Here is an 8,140-nt window from a genome sequence, read left to right as displayed (position 1 = left end):
GGGAAATCCTGACCTGCACACATACGCTGACCTCTACTGCCGCCTTGGCGAATAATGCAAACGCTGTGTAAGCGGAGAAGCGGCTCTCGTACAGCGACAAAATCTTTCAAAGGATTTCAACGTACTGCGCCGTGGTGCAGTGGTAGTTGGTACTGCCTACGCGGATCTAACGACGTAGCCGGGGTTCGATTCCCCCATCGGCGCCTTTTTCAGCCGTTTCTCGGTTTCCCTCGGATTGCGCCCTGCTTAGATGGTAGCAGATCGTGGTTCGATCACGGACCTATGGTGTGAGACTGGTGTGCTAACCTCGAACGGGAGGAACAGAGCAAAAACGAATAAAAGGATAAAATGAATGGAGGATGCGGTGAGCCGGAGCCGCCGCTTGAAGGATCGCTTCATCACGCTACGAGGACGTAGCGAAAGCTGCAAAGGGGGTGTAAGCGGAGAAGCGGCTCTCGTACAGCGACAAAATCTTTCAAAGGATTTCAACGTACTGCGCCGTGGTGCAGTGGTAGTTGGTACTGCCTACGCGGATCTAACGACGTAGCCGGGGTTCGATTCCCCCATCGGCGCCTTTTTCAGCCGTTTCTCGGTTTCCCTCGGATTGCGCCCTGCTTAGACGCTGGAATTATCGAATATCAAAGCCGGCACATTTACAGTGACCTCAACAGCCACCTTGGCGAACTGTGCGGACGCTGCTAACATGGCAAAATCAAAGCTGCAGAGTTCTAGTGAACTCAGCTGCCACCTTTGCAAACTGTGCAAACGTTGGGAATATGGGGAAATCAGAGCCGGCATATTTGCAGTGATCTTAACAACCGCCTTGGCGAACTGCACGAATGCTGCGAATATGGGAAAATCAAATCAAGCATAGTTACAATGACCTCAACTGCCGCATTGGCGGACTGTGCGAACGCTGCGAATATGGAAAATCAAAGCCGGCATATTTGTAGTGACCGCAGCAGCCACATTGGCAAACTGTGAGAATGCTGCGAATATGGGATATTTGACCGGCATACATACAGTGACCTCAGCGGCCACCATGTCGAAAACTGCGAACGCTGCGGATTTAGGAAAATTAAAACCGGCACACATACAGTGGTTTCTTCTGAAACCTTGGCGGACAATGCGAACGCTGCGAATATGAGAAATCTTGACCGGCACACATACAGTGTCCTCTACAGCCACCTTGGCGATCTCTGCGAATGCTACGAGTACTGGAAAATCAAAGCCGGCATATTTACAATAATCATATTAATTCCTTTTCTCACCAATTATTTTTATCGAGTTTGCCCAACTTAAACGCTCAGAGCTTTAATTATTTTCTCATTTTGCATTTAGAACGCTTCTATAGCTCGTTCTACTGCTTTTTAAAGCGTTTTACTTCAAAATTTTTTAAATTTGTTTCTAACTGTAACTATGTTAAAGTTTTGTAATCTGTTTCATTAGTCCATACCTCAAACACAACTGGTCGCGCGCAAGCGCGACCGATACATCTACATTATTAAGGGTACTTAGGGTACTCAAAAATCCGTTACGAACGGCTCTGTAAGTTAAAGATGCGATTCCCCTTTAACTCTCACTAGCCAATCATATTTATTATTAATCGGTTAATGATAAAATAGGTGTGAGTTGGTGTTTACGCATCTCCCTTTACATAAGGGCAGAACGTCTAAAACCACTGAAAACAAATTTCAGTAGTCCGCAAAGATACCTGCACATTAGGTGCAGTTATTACTAGCGATAATCGCCAGTTTGCACTAGGTGTAGCACTTGTCATTCGTAAAAGTTATAAAGGATATCGACGAAATGATCTAGAAATTCCTCTTGTCGAAGCTCTGTTTGTTGAATCGAAAATTTTGAACCGGTTATTCATTGTTCTCTACGCTCCACCTGACAAATGCCAAAAAGCTGTTCCTATGCTCACTGAACGTCTGCGCAATAAGCTTGCTCCGAATATGCTTACAAAGACTGTGCTGATGGGTGATTTCAATTTTCGCGACATTGACTGGCAACGCGGAACAGGATCCACTAGCGCCAGTCGTGACCTGTTACGTGCCGTAAATGAGTTTGGTTTTGTGCAGATTAAAGATTTTCCTACCAGAATGAGCAACTGCCTTGACCTTTGTTTGCTTGATAGAAAAAGTTTATTTGAAGCAGCTGAAGCAATATCTCCGCCCTCCTGCACGAATGACCACGTGGGTTTTCAGTTTACGCTAATTACTAAAAAATTCAGAATGAAAAATAAAACGATAAAAAAGTGGAAAATCGATAAAAATAATATTGGTAATTTTTTGAATGTTTTGAATAGCACAGATTGGGCTTCTTTATTTTGTAATCATGACAGTAACAGTCGAGCAGCAATTTTTGAACAAGTTTTCATTCAAGCAGCAAGTCTTTGCTTCGAATACCGTAACGTTTTTATTCGAACTGGAAAGGTCACGTATCCGTCTAATATAAAAAAGTTAGTTAAACTTCGTGATCGAGCGTTCAGAATTTACCGTCAAGCAGAGCTGCCACTAAAAGATTCTCTTAAAATTAAATGGAAATCTCTGTCCAAGCAATGCGATCGTTCAGTAAAAAAATTTGAATTCTTAAAAATAACGGATGTTGCGTTATCGCATCGAAATAACCCAACAAAATTTTGGCGATATGTAAAATCTACTTCCGACGGTCCGACCGTAGTGGCATGCCGCCACTAAATCTGCTCAACGGCCGCACCGCGGTCTCTGACACCGAAAAGGCGAATGCTATAAATATACAGTATCGTGAATCACAGTCCACGTGTGGATCGCATTGTAATAATTCCGGAACAGACTTGATTTGTCGAAATGAAAATGTTTGGGAAATACCGGAGTTACTCGTACTAGAACAGTTAGTAAATTTATCTACTAAAACGTCAAGCGGAAAGTTTGTTACCACCAATCAGTTGTTAAAAACTGCTGGTATGTCAATAACTCTGCCATTGAAAATGATTTTTGAAGCTGCGTTAAATGAAAGCAAGTTTCCGTCTGTTTGGAAGCAATCATTTATTACGCCAATCCCTAAATCTTCATCTGACGTGCGGTTACCAGTAAGCTATCGGCCTGTATCCATTCTCCATCCTGTGTCAAAAATCTTTGAGAGGTTTTTGGACAGTTTGATGCGGAAGTTTTGGACTGAGAGTAATGCATTGTTTGATCATCAATTTGCGTATCGTAGTAAAATGTCTACTGAATTGCAGCTGTTTATTTTTACTAAAGTAATCAGTGATTTTATTTCAAATGGCATAGAAGTTGATGCAGTGTTTTTAGACTGTTCAAAAGCATTTGATAAATTGTCGCACGATTCGATTGTAAAAGCCCTTGTAGATTTAAATCTACCAGTCAGATTGTTCATCTAATTTATGACTACCTTGAAGGGAGATCTCAGTGCGTCACAGTGAATGACGCTATTTCTGACATTTTAGCAGTAAAAAGTGGTGTACCTCAAGGGCCAGTTCTAGGTACACTTCTGTTTATTTGTGTAATAAACGCGACTCTTGCCGTGCTTAAAAACGGTAGCAAAATTTTTGTGTTTGCTGATGATATGGTAATTTTGCGCCCAGTGATTAATAACAACGACTGCAAATTACTGCAACAGGATATCGCCTGTGTTAATGACTGTTTAAAAGGAAACTGTCTGTCCCTGCACGCAGAAAAATCAGTGGATGTTCGTTTTTCCTTAAGGCGCGAAATTATGGGTCGTAACAATTACGACATAAATGGCAGTAATGTTCAGAAAAGTGATGTTGTCAAACATTTAGGTGATCAGCTTGATCGCAAACTAAGCTGGAACGAAAACTGCGAAAAACTGTTCTCCAAATGCAACCGAAGAATTATGTACATTAATCGATTATTTAAGTTTTTTCATTCTGGCGCTAAAATCCGACTGTTCGAATCTTTAGTTTTACTGCAGAGAACTATGCTGAATAATTACTGCAGAGAACTATGCTGAAATCGATGAGAATCTTGTTCCAGATGAGCAGCCTAGTGAATTGGAAATTAGCCTTTTCGATCCCCAATTACTGAATGGAGAATAACATGTGTTTTTTCTTACGGATCCTTTCGAAAAGATGCTTTGTATTTAGTGTTTATTATGTTTGATATTTGATATGCAGAAGATGCCGATCGTATTAGTTGCGTTCAGAGCCTTCTTTTTTTCGTTTAATTAAACCGATTTATGTTGCCGTCCTCGATGGTCAGCTTTTGCATTTTTGGCGATAGTGGCTGTCAACCGCTTGGGGAGATTGTAAGATGCTGTGCAAGCAGTTCAGCGCACGCTTGCACAGCGCATGGCGGTGTACAGTGTAGATTTGGTGCACTGTAAAAAATGGTACCATCTTGAGTCGACGATACAGTAATCGATTATTGCGCTTCCTGTGTCCACCCAGTACTGATAACGTCTAGTGATATCATTGACAAATTGCCAAGTTCGCTTTCTGAAAAGCATTCGTCTCGGAAGTGATTTGTCGGATTACGAAAAACGCTTAAAGAAACTAAAGTGGGATAGCCTCAAGTTACGCCGAGTAAAGAAAGCGCTGGCTTTTGTGTATAAACTATGGTTTTGTAAAGTCCCGCTTGGTAACTTTTGTTTTGTAAAGTTTGTCGGGTCGGCTGCTGCGCTTCATTCTGTTGCAGGTAGTACTCGTCACTGCGTTCTCATGACTCTCCATCCTCACCCAATAATGCCGGCTCCAACATCGGTATGTGGCACTACCGTGACTGCTGTCCATGGATCGCACGTGGAGCAACTTGCGACGTTGTGGAATGAGCTTCGGTTACCTCCAGAAGCCTACAAGCCCCTCGGTGCATTCCAGAAGGCACTCGACGACGTGGATTGGATGAAACTTGCGTGGATTAAGAAGCACCCTCTGTGGGTTAAGAAGCAATTTGCTGCTTGACATGTTTGTGCTGTTGTTGTTTCGTTATATTCCTGCTGAAACTTATTGTACAGGCTGCAAGTGACGTCTGTATATCCGTTCGATCTTGCATATAACGTCCTTTTTTCTTTGCATGAAAATTTGTGTTTTCCATCTTCTCTGTCTTAGCTTAAAGGGGGCAATGCTCCGTAGCGAAGGACAATAAATTCTGTTATTATTATATTATTCCTAAACTCAGCAAATCCTATACCGAAAAGTAACGCTTTTGTTACTTTTAGTTCAAGGGTGTTAAGTTCAAGCAAAGAAAATTATAGAGCCTTCGTCCCACGACAGTGTGGAGGGGTAGCCCAAAGTTAAAGGATCTTGCCTCTTTTACGGAATTCAGCCACTCCGAAAGGATGTTTGTGTACGAGGAGGATTGTGGTTGAGTCGGTTACTATGACGCAATAGCTGCTGCGAGTTAAACTGAATACCAGTTTAGACTATCGACATAGCAGCCAACCGTGGGTGGTTGCACAAACCAACAGCTGCGGATGTTAAGTGGATAATGCAACCCCCCACGGCAGACTGTTGTTCTTGTTGGTTACCCTACCACCCAAAGGTGACCGTTGCTCAAGGGCTAACGGAACTGGTGTTCTGTTTAATAACTCGCAGCAGCTAAAGCGCTACCGGCTCAACCACAATCGTACCCTTACTGTTGTGAATTACAGCTGGTTCCCTAAGTCCGTCAGCGGTTAATTCCGCGGTCCACTGTGGTCAAAACTTTCAGAGCACGAATCAGGAGTAAAGATTTTTAGAAGCTGCAGTTCAAGTCTCAGACCAATCTTAGTTTGTTGGTCTAAACTAGAATAATTTAGAGTAAGTGTCCAAGTGGTCGAGTTTCTATGATCAGAGTAGAGTCAGACTTTGGGTGGTCAGAGAATGAGCGCGGACCGTCATTTTAGCACTCCAAAGCACTGTTGTAGTATTAATTTTTGTTATTCTGTAGCTTAATGATTCATACATATCGTATTGGTCCGAAAACTTTTAGCGCGCCTGTGGCCGATTAACGAAAGTGGAGCAGTTGATGAACTTGATGGTGAACTTTCAATAACTCGTATCGACTTTCCTGCCGAAGTCTGGCACTGGTAGATAGAGAGTTTCTAGATGGGAGGCATAACACGTGTACCGAACAATAGTCGGGGTAAGGAATTGATAGCAATACGTAGCTGTACAAAACACGACAGCCTTATTCGATATTAGAGAACCGTTTTTAAACTCCAAAACATGTTTCGCCCTATGGCTCTGCAAGCGCTTCGTAGGGACTTCTTTTCTTCGTACCGTGGCATTGGAGAGGAAACCGTCTACAAAAGCGTTTCCAATAGCGCAAGTTTGAAGCAGTTTAAATTTATTAATTAATTGAAATTGAAATTAATTATCGTTGCGATTAGAAAGAGCAACGTCACAACAGCGAACAGTGTATAGCTAAGCAACATGTTGTACCATGTAATAAATAACACAAGGCTTATATGGTAGTCATCGGCAGCAAAAGCACATATGGACATTCATACCGCAATTTAAGGATATCTGCCGACGAAAGTAGCTTTTAGCGCACCGGTGTGCCCTGGATATGTCGAACAATATTAATTTCATTCTCTCCAAGATTTCGCTCAGGATCGAGTCAAAAGAAGGTCACAGAACACATGGAACGTTTTCTGTTGGAACTATTTGAACAGTCTAGGTACAGTTGACCCTTTATACAAAATTTCTTTAAGTACATACAAAGTTTGCTGTCATTTTTTATACAAATCTGTTTCTTACTTTGATTTAATCTGCTAGATCTTTATTTTGGCTTCTTTCGTTTGACTTGGGAGGATAGATTTCAGGATTTTCACATCAGTATCCTTTTTTTCAACAAATCATTTTTAAAAAAATTCTATTGTAAGTGCGCAGATATGGCATTATGTATTACTAGCTGCGTAATTGAGGAAAAAGAAAGAACTGGCACTTTTAGTTTTGATACAGCGGTTTTAGCTGAACCTCCTGAAACCAATTTTTTAAACTGCTCAACTGTGTATGGCGTGTACCATCCCCTTTTTTGCACGCACCGGTACATAAATAAGACGACTGCGCACTCCATGAAGCATTCCAAAAACAGCAACTAACAGCGCGCGTTAGCCAATACGGAACAATCAAGAAAGCAACGCAATCAGCTTGGCCGAAGCTACATGGTGGATTGGGTTAGCGTATGTTGTTTGGTGGCATAATACTGATATTCGTCAAAAGGCAACTTGACACTTTTCGTACAGTGAGTCGTATCCGATTAGAATAATATAACACACTGTACGAAAAATCGGCAAGATACAGTACATTACATTGACGAGACAGTGCATTGACGATCAGCATTCGCTAGAGTAAACGGCTTATAATTACACAGAACAGAATGTACAGATTAAAAAAGCATAGATGTGAACTTGGGTAGCGGAACTACTATGTAGGAATTGGTTAAATGCATATCTTTCATGGACAATCATACTATCGTACAGTGAACTGCGAAAACCTGTTACATTCGGTCCGCGACCGAATGACCGATCCAAAAAAAATGGCCGAGACCAAATGACTAATAAACAGGAAACGTGCAATAATTTGAACACTTACACCTTGCTCATTTCCCAACGAAAACCATCAACCGATATCTCAAACGAAAGAGAAAGCAATTTCAAGATTTTCGATTCCAAATATGTCATCCTTTATGAGATTTAAGAGAAAATAAAGCCATTGTAGTTTGTCGTAGACAAAGCATACGATTTCCGTGTGAAAACTGAATCCAAACCGTTAATTCAAATCCTATGCTATGTCTACGAGAAACTTTAAGTGAGTCGATTTTCTCTTAGATCTCCCAAAACACAGCTTCTTTGGTATCAAAATTCATGAAATTTTTTTCTCTTTCGTTTGAGATATCGGTTGATGGTTTTCGTTGGGAAATGCGCAAGGTGCAAGTGTCGATACCAGCAGGCCGATGGCCAATCACGAATTTGCTTGCTTGAGTACACAGTAAAGTGCTTGGTTGCGCGCGCTGTAACACCTTTTCGCAGTCCACTGTAACACCGGATCACTTTACTTTTCTCACAAGATCAGCATGTAAGCTCTAATCCAATCGTATTGCTATACGGTACTGGTTAGTTGAATTATTTGGCACATTTGTTGATCGATAGCGCTGCAGCCCCCGGGGTGTATTTTTTCATCACCTGGACCATAAGG

This window comes from Paramacrobiotus metropolitanus, unplaced genomic scaffold (assembly GCF_019649055.1).
Source record: "Paramacrobiotus metropolitanus isolate TYO unplaced genomic scaffold, Prichtersi_v1.0 Parri_scaffold0000209, whole genome shotgun sequence".
Taxonomy (NCBI): Eukaryota; Metazoa; Tardigrada; class Eutardigrada; order Parachela; family Macrobiotidae; genus Paramacrobiotus; species Paramacrobiotus metropolitanus.
Note: the sequence above shows the minus strand (reverse complement) of the source record.